This window comes from Gallinula chloropus (assembly GCF_964237585.1).
Source record: "Gallinula chloropus genome assembly, chromosome: 17".
NCBI lineage: Eukaryota > Metazoa > Chordata > Aves > Gruiformes > Rallidae > Gallinula > Gallinula chloropus.
The window spans coordinates 7250820-7265978 of NC_140102.1; the positions used below are offsets into that span (position 1 = coordinate 7250820).

Below are 15159 nucleotides of genomic sequence, written 5' to 3' on the forward strand. Positions count from 1 at the left end.
GGGCTTAGAGAGGGCTCCAGGGCTGAGTGAGAGCCCTCCCGTGGGCTGCCCAGGGGCCTGGATTGCCAAGGGAGCTTGTGCCACTTGAAAGCACACGCACATCAAGGATACAGCCCTGCACAACGTACTTTGTCCCTTCATTTTGGCATGTGTGGTGCTGCCATTCTCAGTGGCTTCTGCAACCTCAGCCATAGGGTTCAGCTGAGCTCAGCAAAGATGAAGATGTGTTAGTGTAGGGTCAAGGAGATGGTGGGAGCCAGTGGGCCAATTGGGAACACGTTCCCGTTGCTATATCTAGTGCTGCCGTCGGGGAAATGAGAGGTGGATTTCCTCTTGCTTTGAACCAAGAGGGGTTGTAGGCTTTCCCCCTAATTTACTGTTATTGATCTGCCATCAGCTCCTTGCCCAGTTTAATCCTTTATTCAAGGTGCTGGATCTTAGGAGCACAGTGGTTTCCCATTATTCTTATAATCTTTTGCCAAAGAAAGATTCCCCCTTCTCAGTAATGCACCAAAGTGGAAGTAATCGCTCTTTTTTTCTTCTTGCATTTGTCCTTTCCTGTTTCATTCACCGATTGAAAAATGGCTAAAGAGCAGCCCCCATTTCACCTCCCCTTCTCCCTGATTGACTCAGCAGCTCCTGGGACAGAGAGAGGAAAGGGGCCTCGAGGTCACAACCTTCACAATCTTCAAAGCCCCTGCCGCTTCCAGCAGCTGTCACAGCTCTTACTGACCATATCCCCAGAAGGTCAGCAAAAAAATAAACACTGGGGCCCGACAGGTCCCCTTCTCATGCAAACTGGCCATTTCCCTCCCTAGCTCCCATTCCATGCATAGCTTACACGTAGGAGACCCCCTTGGATTTGCACAGAGCTATGCAAGAGCGAAATGCCACAGAAAATAAAAGCAGAAGGGCTTCCTGGGCAGGCAGGGTGGGAAAAAGAAAAGCAGCTTCCTGCGCTCTCCATGCCCACCCACAGGCTGCTGCAGCCATTTTGTGTGCACAAAGCCTGAAGGTGAAGCTGGGGAGGGGGCTGACTTTTCCCTAGGAGAGAGACTGCAGGGAAGGATTCAGCTTTTATATCTGCTTGTGCATGTGAGAGACAGAAGAAAGAGAAAATCCAAAAGAAATAGGAAATGAAGCATAGACTGTAAAAGCCTTTTCATCAGGATTAGATTGCATCCCTCTCCTACAGCCAGCCTGCTTTCTGCACTCACCTTCCTCTGCAAAAAGTCACGATGAAGCAGAAACATGCCAGGGAGAAGTGCAGGTTCAAAAGGCCAGAGTGGAAAGGTCCTTTGTTAAAGGAAATATCCCTCCTCAGCCCTCTTTTATAGAAATATCCATTTCAGCATGGCACTAATAATCAAAGGGCTATTTCCTGGCCTTCCCAGCACAGCTCCCAGATGCAGAGCTCTGTTCTCATCTCCGTTATTGCAAACCCTTCCCCTCCTGCCCCACACACTTGCTGCCCTGCCCGGGCTCCCCACTGCCGACCCCACCACTAGCACATACCTCGAGCCCATTTTCCAGGCTCCACAGCGAAGGAAGACGCTCGTTTTCCTATCAGCGTTTTCGACCTGTCCCCACAAAGACCAAAGGTGCGATTAGCTCACCGAATCACCGGACAAAAACCCGTCGAAGGGACTTTTACCTGCGTATGCCCGCTGGGGAGGCGGGAGGGACTGGTGACCGGCAAGTAAAACCACCAGGAAGGAAAGGCAGCGACAGGGGACGTGGGAGTCACTTTATTTATTTGGTGTTGGCCGGGTACAGCCCAGGGGCGTCCTGCCCCACGCTCCGCGGCCAGCCTAGGGGAGCGCGGCCAGCGGGGTGCGGAGCGGCGGTCGCCGCGGGCCCGGGTCAGGGCTGTGCGCGGAGCCGCTCACCTTGCCCTGCCCTGTCCCTGCGCGCACGCTTTCCGCCGCTGCGTGTTTAAACAAAGAAAGTTGCACAACCAAGCACTCCCCCCCACATCCAACCCCCCCCATTAAGGTGGCTCCCGGGGGGGAGGTGGCGGGACGTCCTGTCACCTCACGCTGTCACCGGCTCGTCCCCGCTCTCGCCGCTCCCCGGCGCACTGACGCCCTTTCATTATTGCACTGCTCGCTGCGACCGTGACAGTAGTGCAACAGGGAAAGAGGGGCAGCCCGCCCGGTGGTCCCAGCGTTGGCTCAGCAGCCGCGGCCGTCCCTCGGCCTGCAGCCCGGTCGTCGGGCTGGGGGCACGGAGGGAGAGCCCGGGGAGGGGAGGGGGTGTCCTGGCTTTGTCCCCGAGCTGGAGGGAATGATGCTGGGCGAGGGGGGGCGTGGAGGGTTAAACCGAGGGCAGCGGCAAGGCCGGCAGTACAACGGGGGAGGTAGCGGGCATGGCTCCGTCGTAGGGTTCCGGGCTCTCCCCGAGCGAGCCCGGCCGCCGCGGAGAGACGCGCCGCAGCGGCCCCGCGCTGCCCGGGGACCGGCCCTGAAAGCCCCGCGGCAGCGGCTGCTCCACCGCGCCCTGATCCGGCCCCCAGTCCCCTCCCACCACCCCTTTCCCTGGGCCCCTGAGGTCCCGAAAGGGACCGCGGGGACCACCTGAAATGGAAGGCAGGGCCACCCACTCGGCCATCCCGGCTGCTGTCAGCCCCCAGCTGATCCCTCACACAGCGGAGAGAAGATTTAACACCCCCATCCCTGCTCCGTTCCCACGTACCTCTGTGAACAGCTCTCGGGAAGGGCCGGAGGCAGTGCCCAGCCCTGCTGCACCGCCCGACCCTGGAACAGCCCCCGGGTGGCTGGGCCCTGGCCTGGCTGTGGAGCCCGGCGCTGGAGCTGGTGGGCCGTGCTCACCGGGTAGAGGCATGAGCTTTGTTTCGAGGTTATTGGTATTAGAGCCTCGGCCTCTTTGTGCTGTGTTCTGCTTCGCACCGTGCTGGCTTTCGGGCTGGGATCAGGCACAGAAACAGCAAGTGTGACTATGTATCTCCTCCCATCCCTTGGTGGGTGTTTACATCATTATGTAAAATAGGCATCCTTCAAACATCTGAGGACTCGATACTATTTTAAAATGGAGCCATGATGGGTTTCTCCGGTTTCAGTCCCTGCTTCTGCATTTTAAAACGGCCTCATGTTTGAATCCTGTGTGATAGCATCAAAAATATGCCCATTACTCACAACCTGAGTCACCACAATAGCATGATTATTTGTCACAAATAACATCTCTGCACAATTACTTGCCTATCTAACAATGCTCGGCATTTCACAACTTTTTCCCTTAACTCAATGGGCACACAGGATTATTTTTTTTTCCTGCTGTGGTTTTCTTCTCTCCATGAAGAATAACCCTCAAAAGAAAAGACCCTATAAGCAATATTGCACTACTACCCTGATCACAAAAGCAGAGGCAATATTGATAGGGTCTCATCCTTAAGGTTAGGAAGCTGGATAATGTGTCTTGCAGCAGGTGACTGGAGGGAGCTTCATTCCGTGCCTGCAAATGGGGAAGGGGTACAAAGTTAGAAAGCAGTGCACTGCCCTATGGATCACAGTACTGTGTGCTTCCAGGAGGGTGGGGATGCAGGAATGCAGTAAATCTCTGACCCCGCAGAATCTCTGCATGGGCACTACCCTTTTCCCAAGACATTTAACTCCAGTGTGGATTTTATCCAGGTTTCTATGCCTCTGCCCCCAGTTCTCACATTCTTCTCCTCTGTAGATTTGTGTCCTTTATTAATAACTTCAGTCAATTAGCTGTCTAGCTGTTAGAGGCTGAGAAGTGCTATTTATTTGATTAACTGATAGTTGTATTTTGAACCTCTGAGTAACAGGCATCAAGCCCTCGGAGAACTTCCTTTCTAGGGCTGTCCTACTTGGAAAGCCCAGTGTTTTAAAATATCCCTCCCTTCATTGGAAATCACGGGATTAAATACACACCAAAAATTAGAAAGCGAAACAAGATCTCCAGGGCTGGCTCTCCAGCACTGCCTTCACGTTAATGCACACCGATTAAATAGTGTTTGGAGACGCACACGTGTTTTGTCCTAGCTCATTTTGTTTGGCTTTTTCTTCTTCTCTCCCTCTTTCCCCAGCACCTTTTCTGTCCTAAACTGGAAAGCACAATCTTCAGCTGGGGCTTGCTTAGCGTTGAACACACCAACAGCCACAGAAATGATTCCCAGGGAGGGGCTGAGACACCTCCACCTTCGGGGCTGCTTTGCCAACTAGACTCTTCCTCTGCAGTGTGGTTCCCAGTAAACGTGCTGCAGTGCATGTGTCACATAGGAACACTTAAAAGTCCAGAGGAAGGAGCCTTCATTCCCAGGACATCCCAAACCAGCCCATGATTTTGACACTTTAAGCTTCTCTTTCCTCAGCCTGCTTTCCAGTGGATTAAATAGGAGTGTAATGGAGAGACAATCCCCTAATTCATGGATTCCTGGCTAATTTATGCATGCCACATCGATCTGGTCTTTGCCATTAGAGATCCCTGGCGTTTGGCATGCTGGTGTGAGGCAGCCCTGTATCCCTTTTGATGTTGCCTGACTTGCCCAAAGCAGTTGAAAACCAAGGACATGCCAAAGAAAAGAGAACAGGGGAAGCTCCATTGTTTGTTTGTTTTTCTAATGGACTGATAAACAAAATCTCTAATCTGCCCCAACCCTTCCCTCCCCTCATCCTTTGTGATGCTTGTTGGAAGCAAACAGGGATCTCTTTTTCCACATTATTTATTTGTATTAACCTTTGCTCGTGCTAATTAAATGGCTATGTTCACAGAGATTGCCGTAATCGGCTCAGAATGAGTTTTATCAAACTTCTGTATTCTTGTTACCTTGGCAAAACCTCAGGTTTAATCCTGCCTCTCTGCTTCTCAACAACCCCTGCAACCTAGACACACAGTTGGACTGAGAATATATATATATATATATAAAAAGATGCAACTAGGCTTGGCCTTACCTTTCCATCTATTCCAGTCCAGTCTCTATTTTGTTTATTGTTTACAATGCCTTTTCCACTCTTCGGCCTTGATGTTATCTCAAACAAGATTTACACTTAATACACAATTTAACTTTTCCAATGGCCCAAGAGACAGGGGAAACAATTTGCACATCCAGTGATGTTACTAATGCATCAGTAGGGTGTGTGGGAAGCACGACTTGACCATTTCTACACAACCTAAGAATCTCTGTAACTGCAGAAGCTACAACTGGCAGGAGAAGGTAAGGGATGTAATTAGAAACCTCAGCCACAAGCTAAGTTCCAAGCAGAGGCAGTTAAGTTACTTTGTCTTTCTGGTTCTGGATCTGTGCTGAAAGCCTAGATGTGTCTCAAAAATGTCCTTATCTCCAAGTGGTGTATTGGCTCAGGACTCCCCCACGCTTTTTTGTTTTGTACAAGACAAGAAAAAGAAAGACTGAATCAACCTCCAATAATATTCTCACAGTTTGCAAACAATATGCAAAGCCTCGGCCGTGCTATGTCCTATAGCAGGGAGACTCTGTGGAATGTATATGGGGGTTATTTTAGAATAAACGTTTAAACACGAGATTATGAAATGCATGCTATTTATACACCGGGAGGCTCAGCATCTCTAGATATGTTTAGAAACCTCTCTCGCCTTTAATCACAGTTATAGAAACTAAGTGGAAATGTCACCCAGACTAGTATGGAAATAATACTTTATATGTTGCTCAATAATGGAAGCACTTTTTTTTTTTTTTTTTGGCAGTGTGTATGGGGGGAATTTTTTACTGTAGTGGAGTCACTGCTATATGATTAAGCTCCCCTTTTCTGATGTTTGTAGACAAACAGACTGAAGTGTCCTTAGGATGAAGCTTTGGGATAAATAAAGTAGTGAGCTGACTTGCTGGAGCTCAAAGGCCAGACTCTGCTCCTTGTGAGATCAGACCTTGTCTTGCCTCGTTTAGTTTAGGGAGCCATTTCCCTTTCCCTTTGTTGCTGCTTGCTTGTTTGTTTGTTTCTCTTGTGGTTGAAGGTGCCACTTTGGGATTTTTAAATTTTCATCTCAGTTGCAACCTCTCAAAACATAGCAGGGCAACAAAGCTTCAGTCCAGCCTTGTTTCCCTGGCCACAGCCATTTTGCTAGCCTGAGGAAAGGAGACCATTTAAAAGCCATCTTGCAATTAAATACATTATAAAGTCCACAATATATTTTCTGCAGCGGAATTGACACTATTACCAAAGGTCAGAGCAAACACTTTGGAAACAGCTGTAGGCTGAGAGTTGATTTAGAGTTTTCAATCCTATTTAATAATTTTATCATTGTTTTAAAACTGGAAAGTGTTGCCTTTTTAATTCTTTCCTTTTAATTTTTTTCCTTTTTTTTTTTTTTTTTTTTGAGAGAGAGAGAGAGAAAATTCTTAGCATTCCAGTCCTGGCTCCTTAAGTCTATCTAGCAAGTTTGTACAAATCCATCCAGAGAAAAAGGGGATTCTTGCTTCCATGCAAGAGTCAACCTGTCCAGGTGTGAGAGACTCCAGAGAGTAAGGGTTGATAATCCTCTCTGAAAACACCACCTTCCCAAGTGTGTTTCACCCACTGAGCCTGGGGACTCTGTTAACCACAGTTACTTATCAATACGTTCCCCTTCTCCTGAAATCAGGAGGGATTACACTCCAAAACGTCCTGCCATTTGATTCTTGCTTATAATATTTAGTTTGTGGGTTTCAATAACCCTTTTCTCAGCAGCAACGTTTCCTCGGCTGGCAGAAGCCAGATCTGCGTCAGTGAGCTCCATTAAAAGGAATGACAGAGCTCCTTAAACAGCCTAGACTTTGTAACCCCACAATACGGCTTTTCTGCATGGTGTTTACCAGCGCTCTGCTGTCTGATGGAAAAAAAAAAAAGACTTGTGGTACTAAATGCAGGAGCAAAATAAGGCTAAATCCTATCACCTTGGAAGTGCCGATCCCACTTCTGGCCCTGCATGTACAGCAGGGCAAGTGAAAGGTCTTGGAGTTGCCTTGGCTGGGGAAGGAGCACGTGCGGGGCTGATCTCAGCATCCCCCAAATAACTTTTTGCCCATGATAGGGGACAGACTCCCCTCATCACACACCCCGGCTGCCCACAAACTGCCTGCAGGGGTAGGGGGTGTGATTTCTTCACCCGACCTCAAGCCCAACTCTGGCTGGGCCAGGGGCACCGCAGGAAGGTAAGCGACACCTCCTGCCCCTGCCCGGCCATCTCCCTTCTCCAAACCACCCAAGAGCAGAGAGAGCAGGAGCGACCTTAACACAGATCTAGCACTCAATGCAATGACTCAAAAAGTCCCCTTGAAAAAAAAAAAAAAAAGGAAAAAAAAAAAAAACCCTCTGAAAACTTAAACCATCTGATTTCACTTTCCGCTCCAATTGGTTGTGTAGCCAGGGCGCAGGTCTGGCCTCCTCCACCACACTAATACCCTATGTGTGCTGCCTCCACAGAGGAGGGGTTCTTTTAACAAGTTTATGCAACAACAGGATGGAGGCTCTGCCGGAGCCCTTCCCCCCGCAGCCCGACCTGATTCCCCGCATTCCTCCCGCGCCCTCCCCCTCCGACCCAACTGGAGACAAACTCTGGCATCTCCACACACATGCAAATGGTTTCCCTTGCACAAATACAGACTCCTGAAGGGGCCTTTGCTTCCGAATCCCCCCCTCCTTTTTTTTTTTTTGCTTTCCCCCAGTGCTTTTTCTTTTTTTTTTCTTTTTTTTCCCCCAACTTTACATTCCTCAGCCAGGCAGGGTTAAAAAAAAAAAAAAAACCAAAAGAAAGAGAGTAGGGAAGGGACGGTTTGGAATGTGTAACTTCCATCCCAGCCCCAAATCTGCAGGGAACCCTGTCCTCGGCCCCCACACCCTTGGGGCCTACCTTCAAGAAAGCTGGTGCTGGTGAAGGGCCCGACCTGGGCTCCATTCACCCCAGGCAGAGCAGGAGGGCTCTGAGGGTGTGCCCTCGCCCTCTGCCAGTGGAACACTGTCCTTGTCACCGCACAGGCCTTTCCCTACATCACACACCTCAAATCGCCCCCACGCCCAGGGGACATTTTCAACTGTAGTGCCTATATTCTTTTTAAAGACATAACTTTACACAGGAAAACAAGTATGCATCTATTTCCCCCTCCCCCTGATTTCTCCACCTCCAAACAAGGCAGGCTCAGACATCTGAGAGGCCATCTTACAGCCCAGGATCAGCCCCACCAAGGCTTTCACTAGCACTTATTTTCACTCGCTGACGGATTCCTTGAGCGCACACACACACACACACACACACAGAGCAAATTGCTGCTCCACTTGAGGGTGGCTTCAAGTTCCTTCCACCCTCCTTCCCATCCTCTTTGGCCAGGGCCTGCAAAGGCCCCCTTGCGTTTCCACTTCTGGTCACTCTTGTGCTCCTGTTGATGAGGGGGGAGGGAAGGCACCCCACCCCCAGCAGAATCCTTACAGATTTCACACTCTTTTACTTTTTAATTAATGAAAAATTAGGGGGGATGGGGAGAGTGCCAAAGCTGAACAGGCCTTCCCGTTCCTTAACGCACATAAAAATGGCAACCGTGCTACAATGCAGAGAGGGATGAAAAGAAAAGCGCCACAGAAAGGGAGCCATGCTGGCTCAGGTTACCTCCACTGAGGCCTGGGAGCCGTACCCCGCATCCGCCACTAGAACCATGCCTCTGGCATGGAGGTTTAGCCTTCTTTGGGCGTGAAAGGGAGACAGGCTTCAGCTCCTCACCAGAAACAGAAGGACTGGAAAGGTGTCTTTTGTTTGCTCGCTTGTTCATTGAAGAACTGGAGAGCGTTATTAAGGATTTGGCCTCCCCTCATCCCTCTGAAGTGGGACATGACCTGCGCCCCCCCCTCAGGATGTAGTCCTCCATTTTCTGCCTCCCCATGGCTCGCTCACTAGCACACCCTGGCCTGGCTTGGGATGTGCTGTGCAATCTGAAAACGCTCCTTTACCTAGATTTGATTTCCAATATGACGGCTCTCCCCACCCCCACCCTTTGCTCCCAAGGTAACAGCTCAAGGCTTCAGGAAAAAGAGAGAGAGAGAGAGAGAGACAGAGAGGAAGGTCCCATCCCCCAGCCCTCCAACCCCTTTCTTAGCAGCTGCAAGCGAAAATACCACATCTGCCTCCAACTACACCGAGTGACAGTCACCAACATATTGTTATTTAAAGATCAATTCTGAATGCAGTATTCCTGTTCTTAGGCCTACATCATCCCTGCATCTCTCACTTCGCTCCATGTTGCTATTGGGAAGTGTAGGGAAAGATTGTCTTTCAAAACCTATTGATTATTATTTAGATGCCTTCCACTTTTTTTTTTAAATGAAAATGAAGGTATCGATAGTGCTTTAATCTTAACAGTAATTCCTCTAAAAGTAAAATACTATGGAACTTTAAAAATAGGAAGCAAAAATTAAATTGCCTGTGAATACATGTGTATATATCAAAGTGACTGAATTCTATACACAACAATAACATCTTTAGGTTTATAAGATTCTATTTTTAAAGCAGTATCAAGAAAATACTCAAACCTGGGCAGGATATTTTTAAAGGTGGTGATTACTCTAAAGGAGGACAAGAGGGCCTTAAAATGTGAATAGGCCAGCTTTTTATTTTACAACTTAGACACACAAGCCCACGGTAGTGGCAGAAAGGGCAATCCATTTTGTACACTCAAGCAGTCAAAACGGGGAACAAAACCTAAGGAATTTCCATACAGACCACTCAACCTAAACACAACCAAACAAACAAACACAAGGGTAGGGATTTTTTTTGTTTTTAAGGGAATTTCTACACGATCTTGACATTTTAATGCTCACTACATCCTTTGCGGTGGTGGTGGTGAGAAATCAGAGTAAGGGGCTGGTTCCCTACTAAAATGGATTAAATAACTACAGAATCCCATAATGTCAGGGGCTGGGTGTGCAACAGTAACTGATCATAAAGGATGTATTAGGACTGGAACCAAATGCTTTGACAATATTATTGCACTGCTTTATTTGTGCAGACAGTAGTGCAACATTGTCAGAGCCAGCGATACCAGCAGCCACTGTCACGTTCTGCACAGCTGTCCCTGCATCCTTTTGTAAGGGACTGTTACATTACAGTGTTAACCACAATAACGTTTTTATGTTTAGCCCCAATAAAACTCTGCATGAGAAAGTTTATTTGCAATCGTAATTAGACAAGGTAAAAAAAACCAACAAAAAGTTAGTTTATAAAAAAAAAAAGACAGAAAGAGAGGGGGAAAAAAAAAAGAGAGAGCGAGAGAGACCACTGTTAGTATGGCTTGTTAAACAAACCATTCAAGTCTTTTGCTACATGCCCAGTGTATCTAGGCACGGTATGTTATAAAGGTTTTATACAATAAAATATTTTGCCACAGTAATGGAGAATAAAAGAACAAGGGACATAATTCAGCATCTCCAAATGTATGTGTTTTCATAAAACCCAAATAGGTCAGTCAGTGAATCTGAACTGCACAATTTAAATAAATCATAGAAAGTGCCAGTCCCTTCCTGTGCCTTCAGAAGTTTTCTTAATTGTGCTGGGCATTCTATGGTGGCTGACCAGTACAGATGAAAAAGGCTGGGGTGTGTGTGTGTGTATATAGAATGCTATAAATACACAGTGCTTTGATTTGCTGTGGAAAATGTTACAGAAATTGAGAGACTTTGTACAAAAATATCTAGTGTCTGGGCTTCAATCTCACATGTATCTCTGTGTGTCACCACTCAAAAAATCATAGTATAAACAGCACAGATTCTTAGAAACAAATCATCAGCATTAAATCCCTATAGACATTGATAGGGACCACCTAAAACATATAGGGGAAAGTTTCTATAAGGGGAAAAATCTATAAAGAAATCATTTTTTTTAAAAATCAGTGTGGATGTTGTATGGAAATATCTAGAAATTAATAATGAATTACAAGTTATTGCTAAACAAAGCAGCTAATGTGATACCTTGAAAGCTCCCAGAAATGTCTGGAGCTTATGTTTTAAATAGGATGTGTTTAAATGATTCCAGCCCCTTTCTATAGAAAGACATATATGTATAAGTATAACCCAGAATCTCTCTCCTTATTTAAAACCACTCCCACATGTATAAAACCTTATTTCACACACGTGCATAAATACACTGGAGGAGGCATCTATTTTAGGGTTGTTTGCCCACTCTGAAGAGGGTGGGCTGCTAAAGGGGGTCATGTTTCTGCCAGCCAATGCCCTTTTAATATTGCACTGCTCATCATAATTGCCAGTAGTACAACAGAAAAAGGGCTCTGGACAACAGCATACTTCAGAGACTTTCCAAAATAAATGATAAATCAGTTAGAAACTTCTCCAAGTGATGGCCTTCTGTGCATGATTTACTCTAAAACAGATTTGTTACATTCAAAAAAAAGGAGTTTCAACAACCACATTGATTCAATGTCATTCTTTAAAATTAGATTTTAGTATTTCACAACTGCATCTTAAATTAACTTCAGCAAGAATTTAGATGAGCTTGTTTTAGGAACTTTTTTCTTCTCTATGGTAAATGTAAAAGCAAAGACCAGAATTGGGATTGTCCTCCTTGTGTTTCAGCACACCAGTATTTTACAAAAGTAGGTGTAATGAATGAGATTAAAGGTTATCTATAAGACACAATGGAGGAGAATTTCGTACCTTTTTCTATTGCTTTTATCTGAATGGTCTCCTAAAATATTTGGTATTTGTTACATACACTCTTGCTAATAGCTTAAATTATTTTTTATTTAATTTAAATTGCTAAGGAAGTCTTGGTATTTTACACAAGCATCTAAACAAGCTTTCAAAACAACTGCCATCTAGGAGTGAGAGACCTTTAAAAATCATCTGCTTGCACCATGAAAACATTACTGTTGTAATTTTTCCTTTTCAAAAAAGAATATATGGGTGGTAAGGAGAAAACATCAGTTAATCATTACAAATCAGACATTCCAAATAATTTTATCAATAAGTAACATTTAAAAGTCAACTCGTTAGTCTTTAGGTTTCAAACTGTTTACCATTTGTTTCTTCATACAATTTCAAACTTAAAGCTGGAAAATGTAACTACTTGCTAAATAAGGATCACTCGAGAAATTATAAAATGTTTCGATTTCAGACTGCAAACAATGCAAAGAATATGCAAAGAAATCCAAAGTTGAAAACAACTTTCCATAAACTGCACAGACAGCTAAGAATCGTACCAAATGCTAAAATGAATTAAACTGGTTCAAGTCTGGGGGAGTTTGGGCTGAGTGAGAAAATGCACTAAATGAATTCCAGTTGTCAAATTTTCAGACTAGTATTAACAAAAAGCCAATTGATTTGGAAATGCCCCAACCCAATTAGATTCTTAAACTGTATCACTTATTTTTTTAATTTAATTTTAATTTCTCCTCCTTTTTTTTGTACAATAATTTTTCCCTAATGCAGAAACCTAGGCTAGTTTGGAAATGTTTAAAAAAAATAAAAAATAAAGAGAAAAAAGAAAAAGAAAGGAGGAAAGAAAAGGAAAGAAAAAGAGAGAACTAGAATGTGCTTTATACTTTCGGAGGATTTTTTAATTCCAGAGCCCCAGGTTTGTATTCGAGGGTACAAGCTTTCCTTACACAACTCAAAGACCACACACTGGAGGGAAGCGGAGCGGAATTGGGGCAAAGTGCAAGAATGCCAAAGAAACACTTTGGGCTGCGCACCCTGGTTTATTGCAAAAACTCGGGACTATTTAAGCAAAGCATTAGTTTTACGAGATTTAAATATTAAGCCAATATAAATACTGGCTGGAGATAGCATGTGACTTCTTGCCTCGCTGTTTGGGGGTTTTAAGCAAAAAAAGGAGGGGTCCTGACGCGGGATCTCTTAGCAAAAAACCAAAATCGACGTGGTGCCTGGAGAGAGAGGAGCTTTAGCTGCGTTTAAAGACGGGATAGGATTTGCTCCGGGGCACAATGAGCGCGGGCAGCAGCCGCCAACCCTCCCGCGGAACCGCGTCCTCGGCGCGGAGCTGGGGGCGGGCAGGGAGCGGGCTCGGCTCCGGCGGAAAGAATTTGATTCGCGGGATCGTAATTTCTCCGAAGTGTTTGCATAGGGGAAATGTTTGAGAGAGGAGGGAAAGGGGTGGGGGGGGGTGGGGGTGGTGGACGGGGACGGACGACGGGACGGAATCGCTCACCGCTATCTAGAGATTCTCAGCCAAGCCTGCCAGCAGTCGCCTCTCCCCGTACTCCTGCAGCACTCCGCGCACGGACGATGCACACCCGCGCCCGTCCCCTCTTCTCCCCTCCATTTTCGGCTGACACACACACAGCTCTTTGCCGCTTCTGCCGCTCCCAAGTTTTATTCCCAGCCCCGCTGCCGTCCGAGGCGGCTCCGGCCGCCGGCTCGTTTCAACACCTCGTATCGATCGCACGCCAGAAGGCAAACCGACCAGCCAGAACTTCGCTCGGGAAACCGCTGCAGTTAGGAAAGGGGGAGGAAAAGGCTCCCGCGCCCGCCCGTTCCACGGGGAAACCTCTCCGGGAAGCGCCCGGTTGCTGCTGCCGCCGGCGGCGCGGCCCCGCCGGGGAGCCCCCGCACGGGAGGAGGGCGAGGGGGCGCAGCCGGTAACCGGGGCCCCCTCCGCCTCTCTCCGCCGACCCGCCTCCCCTCTCTCCCCCCTCGCCTGCCCGGGGCGGGGGGCGCCCCTCGGCCCGCCCGGCCCGCTGCCGCTCGTCCGGCGGGTCATTGTCAGAGCCGCGGCGGCGCGCCCCGCCGTCACCCCGCGCCCCCCCCCCCCGCCCCTCCGCCTCCCCTCGGGGCCCGCAGCTCCCGCCATTTCCGCCCGGGTAGGCGGATGCGGCCCCCGGACGGCGGCAGGGCCGGCGGGCCCCGCTCGCTGCGCGGTACCTGGCGGTGGGAGGGACGGATCCCCGCGCCGCGGGGGGGAAAGTTGCCAAAAGAGGCGCAAAAGAGGTGGCGAGAGCGGCGCGGCTCCGCATCCCCCCCCCCCGCCCCCCCTTCCCCCGCCGCCTCCCGCCGCCCCGCGTCGCCGGCCGCCGCCGCGCCGGGCGCGCCTCGGCGTCGCTCCCTGATCGATCAAAACGTGGGCAAATCCTCCAGTACCAACCTCATGGCCTCCCCGCTCCAGCCTCCATCTTTGACTAGTTGACATTCAGCTCCTGCCTGACCAACTCCTCATTAGCATACCTCCCCCGCCATTGGCTCGCCCCTGCGCTAGTCTTTGCCACCGCCTCCCCCATTGGCTCTCGGGGAGGATATTTAAAAATATTATCCCGTCGCCCATTGGCGCGGGGGCGCTGACGTCACGGCACGCTCTTTATTTTAACAATGAATGCACAAACACATTCTTCCATTCACAAATTTTTTTTTCCCCCAGCAGTTTGCCCGCCTTTTCTCCAACTACATTTTCATTGATTTTTTTGTTTCAACTGAGGGGGTCCCGGTTGTAAACAGATAAATCAAAGGCGAACAGAGGTTGGGGTGTGGGGGGGGGAGAGACCTGAGCAAATATTATTTTCTCTCTCTTTCTCTCTTTTGTTCGGCGGTGCTGGTGTTGGGGGAACAAAACTGATCCCCGGCGGTCCCGGATCGGAGAGGTGTGGTCGGGGGGCGGGGAGGGGGGGGGAGGCAGGGGTATGGGGGGGTGTGCGCTGCTGCTTTGCCCAAGAGGTTGCAGCTATTTTGTGCCTATTTCGGTTTCAAAGCTCCAGCCTCTTTCCCGCAAGAAGGCACGCCAGCCCTGCCCTGGCAAAAACAAATGGCTAAATTTGTCAAATTAGAATAGTAATGATTGCTGTAGGTGGGGAGCGTTTGCTGGGGGCGCTCGGCGTGGCCGTGCCCGCGGGAGAGGCTGCTCCTCTCCCTCCCCGACCGGCGGGCAGCGGCGCAGGCGGCCGCGCTCCCCTCCCGCAGCCGAGCTCTCCGCGAGCTGAGCCAAGCGAGGGATTTAATTGTGACCGACTAAATCACGGCAGGTCACTTCAGTGCACTTTCATGACAACAAGAGCTTTTCCTTTTGTACGCGCGGTTGCGCTGAAATCAGAAGGTATCAAAGTTTAAGGGCGAGGGAGGGAGGCTTAGTCTTGCTCTTGCCCTGCAGATTGTAAACCGCAGGAATCGTTCAAAAATGAATAAACAAAGCCTGAGAGAGTCATTGAGAGACGGTCTC

General features: G+C 48.4%; 1 long non-coding RNA gene across 1 annotated transcript; it reads right to left on the reverse strand.

Moving 5' to 3' along the window:
• Positions 1-3163: 3163 nt before the first annotated feature.
• On the reverse strand, positions 3164-14148 carry LOC311198226. Its single transcript, XR_014617688.1, has 2 exons — positions 14098-14148; positions 3164-3471 (listed from the first exon to the last, which is right to left on the reverse strand). It is a non-coding gene; the product is annotated as an uncharacterized lncRNA (long non-coding RNA).
• Positions 14149-15159: the final 1011 nt, after the last annotated feature.